Source organism: Benincasa hispida, chromosome 6 (assembly GCF_009727055.1).
Source record: "Benincasa hispida cultivar B227 chromosome 6, ASM972705v1, whole genome shotgun sequence".
NCBI lineage: Eukaryota > Viridiplantae > Streptophyta > Magnoliopsida > Cucurbitales > Cucurbitaceae > Benincasa > Benincasa hispida.
The window spans coordinates 22,588,471-22,600,150 of record NC_052354.1 but is presented as its reverse complement, the minus strand read 5'-3'; the positions used below and the strand labels follow the sequence as shown (position 1 = coordinate 22,600,150).

Below are 11,680 nucleotides of genomic sequence, written 5' to 3'. Positions count from 1 at the left end.
TGTGTTCAAGACTCTGTTATCTATATTTCACTTCTTTCTGTTGTTTTCAAATTAGGAGTAAGAATTTGAAAACCCGAGTGATTGGTTGCCCAAAAACTATTGATGGTGATCTCAAATGCAAAGAGGTCCCCACAAGTTTTGGATTTGAATCTGCTTGCAAGGTACTCATTTCTCTTTGTAACTGCTTTAGAATTCATATTTCGTTTGGACTCAACTTTGGTGACTGTTGCAAAGTTGAAGTAGTTTCTTCAAGAATTCAAGGAAAAAATGGAATGTCGCATTCATGAGATGAGACTCTTAATAGACTCTGCTGATATTTATGTAGATATATTCATAAATGATTGGTAATGTGATGGTTGATGCTCGATCTATAGGAAAATATTACCACGGTAAGCATTTTGCTTAATGAAATTGAAACTAAAAATAGTTTTGATGTGTTGACATGTTCATAATAACTCAATTATTAACGTTACCATTATTTCAATTTCAGATATTGTCCACTTTTTTAAAATATATATTTATAAATAAATAAATAATATCAATAATAAAGCCCATCTTGTTGCTTCATCTGTAAAAAACAGAGCACTTCTCTCTGCTCAATTTTATTAACCTTCTCTATTTGATCTACCTAATGTGAGAATGTACTTTTCCATTGTTGTGATGTTGAAACCTTTTTGTTTCTCACTCAAATTTCAAGTTTATTATCATATGGCATTAACAGTGTACATATATCCACAGTTGGACGACTTATGGGTCGTGCTGCTTCTCACATCACACTGGTGTGTGCTTTGAAAACTCATCCAAATATTACTATTATTGGAGAAAAGGTAGTTGCTTTATTTAAACTACTTAAGATAAAAACCTTTGTCAAGGAGGACATTTATCTCCACATGCTTTACCAGATAGAAATCTTTGTCAAGAAGAGCATTTACCTCCATGTGCAACCCTAGGGCTGTTTATTCTCTTTGAGGACTAGATTTTGTCTCATTAATAACTAATAATCTCTGCAACAGATACTCTCATGTAACCATAAAAATTGAAATTGTTGAGTCAGTTAATATATCTTGTTTCAGTATTTCATCTTCTTGCATTTTTACATGGAATGGTAAATATTAAACAAAACTTAAGGGTAAAGATGAAAATTTGTGATAAACAAAGGATTCATGGAATTAGGTTGACACTTTTAATATGGTGCAATGGAACTAAGTATTACATCCCATATCATATTCAATTGCCTTAAGTGATATCGGATGCCTCTTTTTGTTAGCTTTGAAAAATTTGTTCTCTACCACCTAGTTGTAGTTGACTCATGGAGATTTATTGGTTTTGAATGTATGCAAGCGAAAAAATTTTCAGACAAAAAATAATGTGTTTTGAATGTTGACTCATTTATTAATAGAGTTTTAGTTTATAGGATACATCGAATTTACAATGTGTTTTGCAGGTTGCGGCTAAGAAGCTTAGCTTGAAAAACGTTACAGACTACATTGTCGATGTAATTAGTAAACGTTCTAAACTTGGTTATTAATTATGGTGTTGTACTTATTCCCGAGGGTCTGATTGACTTGATTCTGGAGGTATTTCTCTTGTTATTGTAACTAATTGTGTTTATTTCTTTTGGTTGTATGCTCACTATCCACTAAACCCAAGATTCTCGGGATCAATATGTCATTCTTGAACTGATATCATTTATAACTCGCTTTCTACAAGTCCAGCAGCTTATTTCGGAACTCAATGAAATTCTTGTCCATGATTTATAGATGAGGATAGGTTATGGAAAAAAAATATTATAGATGAGGATAAGTTATGGAAAAAGAATCTTACTACTCAATCTCATCACCTTTTTTAATTTTTCCCACAAGCAATCCAAGAACAATTGTTGCTTGAAAGAGATCCACACGGCAATGTCCAGGTAATTGTTTTTTCTTTTTGTTTTATACATGTCTTTCCATGAAACTGAGTTGGAAAAGAGAAAGCAAGAAGGCCCATATAATGGGCGGCCAATTCGAGGGGCAGTCACATTTCTTCGGGTACTTATTCTATTCGTTCTTGAACTTTTGCTGTTTTAGTTTTTCAAATATAGAAAAATAAACAAAAATATTTATAAATATAGTAAAAATTTACTATCTATCTGTAATAGACTGTAATAGACTACTATCTGTGTTTATCTGTATGATAGATAGTGATATTTTTCTATTATCTGTAAATATTTTTAACAGTTTTGTCATTTAAAAAATATATATTTTTAAATTTTTTTAAATTGGGTGTAGGAATTGTTGATGAGAATGACTTTGGACTCCATATGCAAAGTGGGATTTGGTGTTGAAATTGGATCATTGGCTCCAAATTTCCTTGAAAATAGCTTTGCTAAGGCCTTTGACACAGCCAACATGATAGTCACCCTTCGCTTCATCGATCCTTTATGGAAAATTAAAAGATTTCTGAATTGGGGATCTGAAGTTCTTGATAAATCCATCAAAATCATTGATGACTTCACCTATTCTGTCATTGCCACAAGAAAAAAAGAGATCCAAGAAGCTCAAACCACAAGCAAAGATGCCAATTAGGTCATTTAACTTTATCTGTGCGAAACACTTCATTTACAACATAAATTCCTTCTCCACTCACTCCTTAAACTGGATAAACTTGGAGAAAATCTCAGTTTTAGCTTCCAAAAAATACACCCAATTAAAGCAAGAAAAATCACCCATAATGACCATAGCATAACAACCATAATAGTTAGGTCTTCTAGTTGGTCTCATCAAATTTGAATGAATAGATCTGTTATTTGAAAGGAAGATGATGCAAATCCAAATTGACAACCAGAATAAATCACACCATGATGTATTTCCTCAAAGAAAGGACACCATCAAGAAACTTCTTCATAGAAATTCTTTCCAACGACTGGTAACCACTATTACTTAATTAAGCAAGCTAAAGTGTTGCACCATAATTATGACTCGTCTTTTCAACATATGAATCATTTACAGACAATAATAGAGAGATTCTTTCCTTTTTCCGGTTAGAAAAGTAGCACCTTTAATTTCTTACCGTTGAAAATCATTTTTAGAACATTTAGACAAAAAAAAAAACATACTATCTAGAGTTGGTAATCCGAGAGACAGAAATCAAATTCTTCTTTAAACCTAGAACATAATAAACATCTTCAAGAGAAACACCAGCAAAATTTGATGCAACATTCTCAATATTAACATGCCCTTCTTCAATAACGGAATAAGTTTGCTTGTCGTTGCCAAGTATTTGTTTCATTAATGCTTCCTGATTTGAGAGCAAGTTTTCCAATTCAACGATAAAAGGTTGATTTACCCAACCTTGTATCGATGAAATAAACAACATAAACTCATTTCACAATCCACAAATAATATAAAGATGCAAATAAGCATCACTAATAGGCTTCTCTTTGTTCAATTATGAAATTTCAAAACACAAAATCATAACTTTTAGAAAATATTCTAAAATTGAAAAATTACCTTGAGTCGTTGTAGCAAGTTCATTCTCCAAATACTGCAATTTTGTCGTACTCTTTTGAGTGAACAAAATTTCAAGTGTGTCTCACACTTTTATTGAAGAATTCTCATCATGAATATGTTCGATATATAACCTACCAATAGAATTTTGAAAAGCAAATAATGTTTTGCCACACTTGACCTTCCATTTCCTCATCTTTCTTTCGCTCCAAAGTATCTTATGGAAATGGATCATCACTGGAAACAATATCTCACAAATCTTGTCCTTGTGAAAAAGTTTCCATACATAGCCTCCAATAGCTATAATTGTCATTGATAAGTTGTCTGCACAAATATTGTTTCCATCGTTCATCTCCACTGAGTATTTAAACTCAAGCACAAAATAAAGAATCTGAGCGCTCTAATACCACGTAAAGAAAAATAATAAACAAAGAGAATGAAAGATGAAAACAAAAATATATATTACACGGTGGATCAAATACTTTAATTGAGTTATATTTTCATTAAAGTGGGAACATTATAAGTATTTATAAGAAAGATAAAAACTACAAACCATAAGGACTTTTCAAGGGTGCTTACAATAAAATAATCTTTATAATTATCAATCTAACCAACCTATACAATTGAGTATTAAAAGTGGCATGATCTGGTCGAACCACAGCCTAAGATAAAATCTCTCTAAAGTAAATTTATTAAGGAAAATAATAAAAGAGGAGGAGCATTTGACCGGATATACTAAATTGCAGAAAATTAAGGTGCGAAAAAAAGATAGATTGGAGAGAGAGAGAGAAGGGGATAGCACGAGATTATTTTTACCGATTAAGAGATCGTTGGACTATTTATGGATTAATTCATCGATTTATCATAGTAATTGGGTTATTGGGTTATCTAATTAACAAGCCTAATCAAGTAATTTGGTAATGCTGATCAGACTCCTTTAATAGAAAATCGAATTGTAATGCAATGTCAAAATTCTAAATTAACTAAATAACCGTCACACTACTAGTTAATTGCATTACTCTTTGATTGATTAGACCATTAAATTATATTGGTCAAATCTAATGTTTTTCTATTCCTAAGGTTTTGTTATCTTTCATTATTATAGGGACCTTGGTAATGCCAGAGATCGAACCATAACTATAACTCCACTTATTTACTACTTAAATTAAGCATGCTTTCATTATGAAACCTAGTATACATGACAAGCATACACAACCTATACATTGAGATGACTAATCTGTCACATCAATTGAACATACATTGCACATGAATTCAAACAAGGAGTAGAAAACATGAAGAGATAAGAAAATAACCTATAGGTTCATCAAAATCTCATTAAATCCACAAACAAATTCCCAACAAACCTCAAAATCGATGTTTAGGGCCTAGCCGGTCATTGAACCTCAAATCCCGATGCCATAATCTTCATTACAAAGAAAAATCTAAAGAAATCTCATGGGTTTTAATAAAAAATATCCACAACTGGGCTTAGAGCTCCCAAAATCGCCTAGTAACTCTTCTCTCTAAACCCTAAAAATGAATTAAATGCTTTTATAGACTCGTTGACAATGCTATGACACTGCATCTCAATGGGCTAAGTTTTCGTAGCTCCAGATTTGCGACAGTCTCGTAGTGCCAGCCCATCTTCTGTCTATGTCGGTAGTGCCTTAGGGGCATTTTCGTCATTTCTTCTCCTTTGAAGTCCCAAATGCTCCTCTAAATTCCTAATAGAGAACTGCTCATAATGTTCTAGAATACTAGTAATGCTTGAAGTCCTACAAATAAAGACATTTAAACTTATTAATCATTCTAAACAAGCGAGATTAGATGCATTAAGATAACTCATTTAGGGAACTATCAACTACATTCTCCTTCCGTCATTCCTACTAAATCATTAAGTCACTTCCCTTCCAATTTAAAAGACACTACCTTAAATTAAAACCACTAACTTCAGTTTAAAAAAATAATTTAAACTACTTACAAATTAAAGATTGCACTAATTTTCAACACTATCCTTTAAAAAAATGACGCTCATTCAAAATGTAATTGTCAAAGGCGTCTTCATAGCCGCGAGGCTCTTATTTGCTGTTGCTGTCACCGGTAATCATTGCTTACGAAGTATAGTTCTACTGGAAAAGAAATGGTTCACTTTGTTTTCTTTGTTCCTTCATCAACGTGCGTGATTTATTTTCAAACTCTAAATTATGTTTTTTATATGGTTTTATAAACATTAACTTTTCATTCGGTTTATTATTTCTCATCTAAAACAATTTATTATGCTTAAAGTGAAAATTATATAAGTCAACGACACACAACTATAATTCAGACTAAATGGCATCAATATCCTGAAAAATAAAAGATGGAGAAACTCGTTTTTTAACGAAAAATGTGTGTGGCTAGAGAGAGTTGGGGTTTTCAATCGATTTGGTAATGGAGACAGAAGAGAGAGAACAAGAGACAAAGGAGAAAAAGAAAATACCAAGTCATTTAACACATTAGTTGTTTGGTCAATATTCTATTTAAATTTAATAGTTCTATTTGTAGAGGGACCTTTTAAATCTACTTTCTCTATAACTCATAAACTAAAACGGCAAATTTGAAACAGAGGATCAAATGCACTTATTCTTCAAAACTCATGGATCAAAAAAATATTTTTCTCATTTTTTGATATACGAAACAGATTTGTTTAATTTCTACATACCATTTTAAAAATTCTTTAGTAATGGATTCATTAGTAAGAAGTGAACTCAACGGGATCTAGGTTTAGATAAAATGTTGTGTTCTCTCAATTGCACCTTTGGATGTTTTCCATATATTTTGTGCAATAAATCACCAAGTTAGAATATCTCTACATTTTAGGCTACTTTCCATTCTTGTGATCTTTTTTATATGTACTCTAATACCTTATTAGTAAACACAACATTTCAATTCAATAAAATCTACAAATATTATAGTAACTGTTGTGTTTACAAATAGGATTACAAGATTACACATATTACACAAAAGAATTACAAGAGCTAGGAGTCTAATATGCTAATTTATGGCAAATATTTACTATAACAATGTGAAAGAAATTGATAGTAAATGATAGAAACATTTAGAACAAAATGTTGTTATAATGAAACCCAATCAATTTGATTGGGTCTTTACAATTTACTTTGAGCTTTTTTTTTTTTGTTAGAAAAATAAAAATTTGAAGATTATATAGAATTTGAAATTCGATGACAGATAAAACATGACATATTGTCAAGATTTATTGAGTTGGGCGAAGACCCAAACAACTTCACAAACAAAAGCTTAAGAGATGTTCTTAACTTCGTGATTGCTGGACGTGATACAACAGCTGCAACTCTTTCTTGGGCTATTTATATGATAATGACTCATTCTCATGTAGCCGACAAACTTTAAGAAGAAAGAGCTAAAGAAGACAACATTTCATTGCTTCAATATCAAACAACTGATCTTCAATCATTTGAGAAAAGAGTAATGCAGTTTTCAGAACTCCTTAATTATGATTCACTTGCTCGATTACATTATCTGCATGCTATCATCATTGAGACACTTCGTCTTTACCCTGCAGTCCCTCAGGTACAAACTATTACTAGTTGCTAAATTATTACAAGGATCCAAAGGGAATTTTGGAGGATGTCGTATTGCCAGATGGGACAAAGGTAAAAGTTGGAGGAATGGTGACGTATGTTCCTTACTCAATGGGAAGAATGGAATACAATTGGAGTTCTACTGCAACTTCTTTTGACCCTGAAAGATGGCTTAAACAAGGCATTTTCCACAATGAATCTCCGTTCAAGTTCACAACTTTTCAGGTGATTCCATTGTTATTATCGTTATTATTTTTTTGGTTGAGAATACCATTATTCAATTATATATAATTAAAATAAAAAGAAAATCATATGAAATTAATGCCCTTTTTGATAACCATTTCGATTTTTATTTTTGATTTTTAAAAATTAAGTCTATAGACTTACTTCCACATTTTCTTAAGTTGTTATCTACGTTTGGGTGTTCATGGGTTGGGTTAGGTTAGATTAAAAAAATTTTTAGACCCAACCCAATTGTTCGGGTTATAAATTTTTTCAAACCAAATAACCCTTATTAAAAAATGAACTCAACCCAACCCAACCATGAAATATTTGAATTGGGTTGATTCGGGTTAATCAAATCCTTTATTTAAAATTTTGTTCTTAAAAAAAAAGCAAAATGTAAATATGTAAAAATCTAATTTAATTATTTTCATATATTGAATTAAGATTAACATCTCAATTTCAATTTATATAGTGAAAAATTTATTTCTAAAGTGCAAAAAACTACTTTTAAGAGTTGTTGAAAAATAAATTATAAAAAAATTAGAATTAAATAAAATTAAAAATCAATATATGTATAAATAATTGTATTAATAGTAATAAAAAATATATTTGTAAAAGTTAATAATAATTCGGTGGTTCGTGTTGGTTTGGATATAATTAGGTGAACCCATGAACAACCCAACCGCATAAAATTTTATTTATTTGAAACCTCCAACCTAACCCAAATGAGTTGATAACCCACCCAAACCCCAATGAATTGGGGTTGGGTATCATGGTGATTTTTTCGGGTCATCGATTTTTGAGCACCCCTAATTTATCAACTGTAACGACCACGCCTTAGGACTTATAGGTTAACATCATATACTAAATAAATGCATGCAAAGAATTTAAAACGACGTCCTCAGTTATTTTAAATATAATGCTAACTGTAAAACAAGAGAAGTTTCAAAAGAATTATTAAATGCAACAATAATAGGGTACCCATAAATCATAAAGGTTAATAAATACATAATGAAAAAATTCTTAATAATAAGTCTTCAGACATCAAAACAAAACATTAAGAGAAACATGAAAAGAACTCTAATTCTCATGATGCGGAAGACGTAAACTAGTCCAGATGCTCGATCAATGAATATCCCCTGCGCCATTCGTCGGTACATCTCTACCCTTACTTGAAAATATCAACATAAGAAAGAATAAGTATGAAATACTCAAGTAACCCACCACTAGGGTCAGGCTAGGCCTCTATGTCCCTGATACCACATATGACATATAAACATATGGAACAAACCAAGAACTGAGTTCTATCCTATTGTAGTTAAGTATGCCCAACAAAACTGGTAAATCCGAAGGAAACACAAAACTGGTGAATCCTAAAGGAAACACAAAACTGGTGAATCCAAAATGATGGGAGCTTCGCTCGGTGGTTCAAGACCTAGTTTGCTTGTGAACCGATTTGCTCAACTGAATTATGTAAATAGATTATTTTCTCATTCCGGTGTTTGTTTTGGTTCATCCCGGTCCATTAATCCATAGTTTTATACATATATATATTTGTCATATGGTATGCACATATAAATCCCATCTTAGGTCATGCATATTCTCTTTATTATAAGTGTTATGATTTAGTGAAGCATGATTTAATTTACATAAGTGTATGTTCATGCATCATATAGTATAATAGTTATATTTATGTATGCTTTATTTAATTAACATTATATTTATAAGCGTTAAAAATACTTCGTTATATGGCATGAGTGTTTTAGTTGTTCATTTTATAAATGGTTATAAAATGAAATTAGAACTAAAATAATTAGTAAAAGATTAATATGTAGCAAATCTATAATAGATCTTTTGTCTAAGGCGAGTTCTATCTAGGCTGGGGTATTTAAGATGACGGCAAAGGAACACCTCTACCTAAGAACCTACCTGGAAAGGTAATTTAGATAGATTTAATGCATGCATGCAAATTCAGGCCAATCCATTAAAGAGTTTAATGTGACTACTTGGATTTGTTGTTTTTTACTTAATTTCAAAGACAAAAGTTGTTTTTTAGCAAACTTAATAATTGACTTAGATCATTATCAGTAGCCTGATAGTCTAGGTTCCTACGTAGAACATTCAGTGAGAGGTACTTAGGGCATTTGATGCTTCATTTTCACCTCTCGCGTTTCTCCCTCATAGTCCACACCGTGAGATCTACCCTCGGTCTCGAGGCACCTTTAGCGTGCCCCCATTAATGGATGGTGTTTGGGTAGGTTAATATCAAGGTAGATGGAGAGAGTGTTCATAATAAATGGCATTGAAAAGTGCGACAACATATCCCTCGGTCTCCCTCGTTGGATTGAATAAAGTTTTCTGTGCATCGCCTCGTGGCACCCTGGGTGTGTCCCCCTATAGGGGATGGTTGTTTTGCACATTTCTTTATTTGAACTCCTGTAAGAGGATAAGGTTACTTAGTCCCTTTTCCTAATCTGCTTTTTCCTTACTAAGGGCGCATTAGGGTAGGACTCTAGGGCCGAAAATGAGGGGTTACACTTATGCAGGATTGTTAAAGGTTAACTATTCTGGACCGAACAAATGGTGGCTATTAGGTTTAGTTCCAAGAGTTGGTTCTGCCTAATGGTTGAGAATGTCTCATCCTAGTGAAGGGACATCTGATCACCCCATCGATGACATTTGTCCTGCCTCGCTGGGGCATCATTTCAAAGAAGACTTTTCACTTAGGGTACTTGGAATCTGTTTTGGTAAAACTAATTGGTTAAAAAATGTGGTTTTTTGCAAAGTCTTATAAAAGGTTATTCATTTTTTTTAGCAACGGTTTTAATGGCTTCAGCCACTACAATTTACTTAGCGCCGAAAAATTGAATGGCCAAAACTATTCAAGTTGGAAACATATGCTCACGATGATACTCATCATCGAGGATCTAAAGTTTGTCCTTATGGAGGAATGTCCTCCTATTCCACCTCAGAATGCTACTCGAAATGTTCGAGCGGCATACGAGCATTGGACACGGGCAAAGAGAAGGCCCAAGCCTATATTCTGGCCAGTCTTAGTGACGTGTTGGCCATGAACCACGAGTCCATGGTCTTAGTTCGAGAGATCATGGAGTCCCTGCGGGGAATGTTCGGACAGCCATCTGGGCAGCTCAAGCATGAGGCTCTGAAACACATCTTCAGCTTCAAAATGGAGGAATACACCTCTTTTCGTGAACACATGTTGAATATGATGGTCCGCTTTAACATGGCAGAGATGAATGGGTCTAAAATCAGTGAGGGCAATCAGATTAGCATTATCCTGCATTCATTGCCGGAGAGCTTCCTCCACTTTGTTAGCAATACAATTCTTAAAAAAGTGGACCACTCCCTTACCACTCTCCTCAACGAGTTGCAGACTTACCAATCCTTGCTGAAAAGTAAGAAGAAAAGAGTAGGTGAGGCAAATGTTTTCTCGTCCTCTAAAAGGTTCTATCGAGGTTCGACCTCAGAAAGAAAGTCTGCACCTTTAACTTCTAACTCTGGAAAGGGGAAGAAGAAGAAGGGTGGTAAAGGGAAAAGGAATGCACCTGCTAACCTGCCACCTGTCGCCTAGAAGAGGCATCCACCGCCGATTGAAAAAGGAAAATGTTTCCACTGTAACCAAGACAGACACTAGAAGAGGAATTGTCCTCGTTATTTGAAGGAAAGAAAGGCTGACAAGGCTAAGGCCAAAGCAGACAAAGGTAAATAGGATTTACTTGTATTAGAAACTTGTTTAGTGGAGAATGATGATTTTGCTTGGATAGTAGATACGGGCGCCACTAATCATTTATGTCCTCCTTTTTAGGGGATTAGATCCTAGCGACAGCTAGAGGCTGGTGAGATGACATTGCGAGTAGGCAACAGGCACGTCGTCTCAGTTGTGGCAGTGGGAGACATCCAGTTAACTTTACAGAATAGGTTTCTTATATTAAAAGATGTTTTTGTAGTTTCTGAACTAAAAAAGAACCTTATTTCTGTAAATTGTCTGTTACAATACAATTACACTCTTTCTTTTAAATTGAATAAAGCGTTTATTCATAAGGATGATGTTGAAATTTGTACAGGTAAACTCAAATAACTTGTATGTGCTAAAACCAAGCCTTAAGTTCCCTCCATAACATAGAGATGTTTAAATCTTTCGTAACTCAATCTACACGTCAATGAGTTTCTCCAAAAGAAAATGTCCAACTTTGGCACCTTCGATTAGGGCACATCAATCTCAATAGGATTGAGAGATTGGTGAAAAATGACCTTCTAAGCGAGTTAGAGGAAAATTCTTTACCAGTGTGCGAATCTTGCCTTGAAGGTAAGATGACCAAAAGACCTTTTATTGGAAAAGGTTATCGA

General features: G+C 33.3%; 1 pseudogene; it reads left to right on the top strand.

Annotated features, from left to right (window-relative positions):
- Positions 1–102: 102 nt before the first annotated feature.
- LOC120079159 overlaps positions 103–11,680 on the top strand; it is a 21,071-nt pseudogene continuing 9,493 nt past the window's right edge.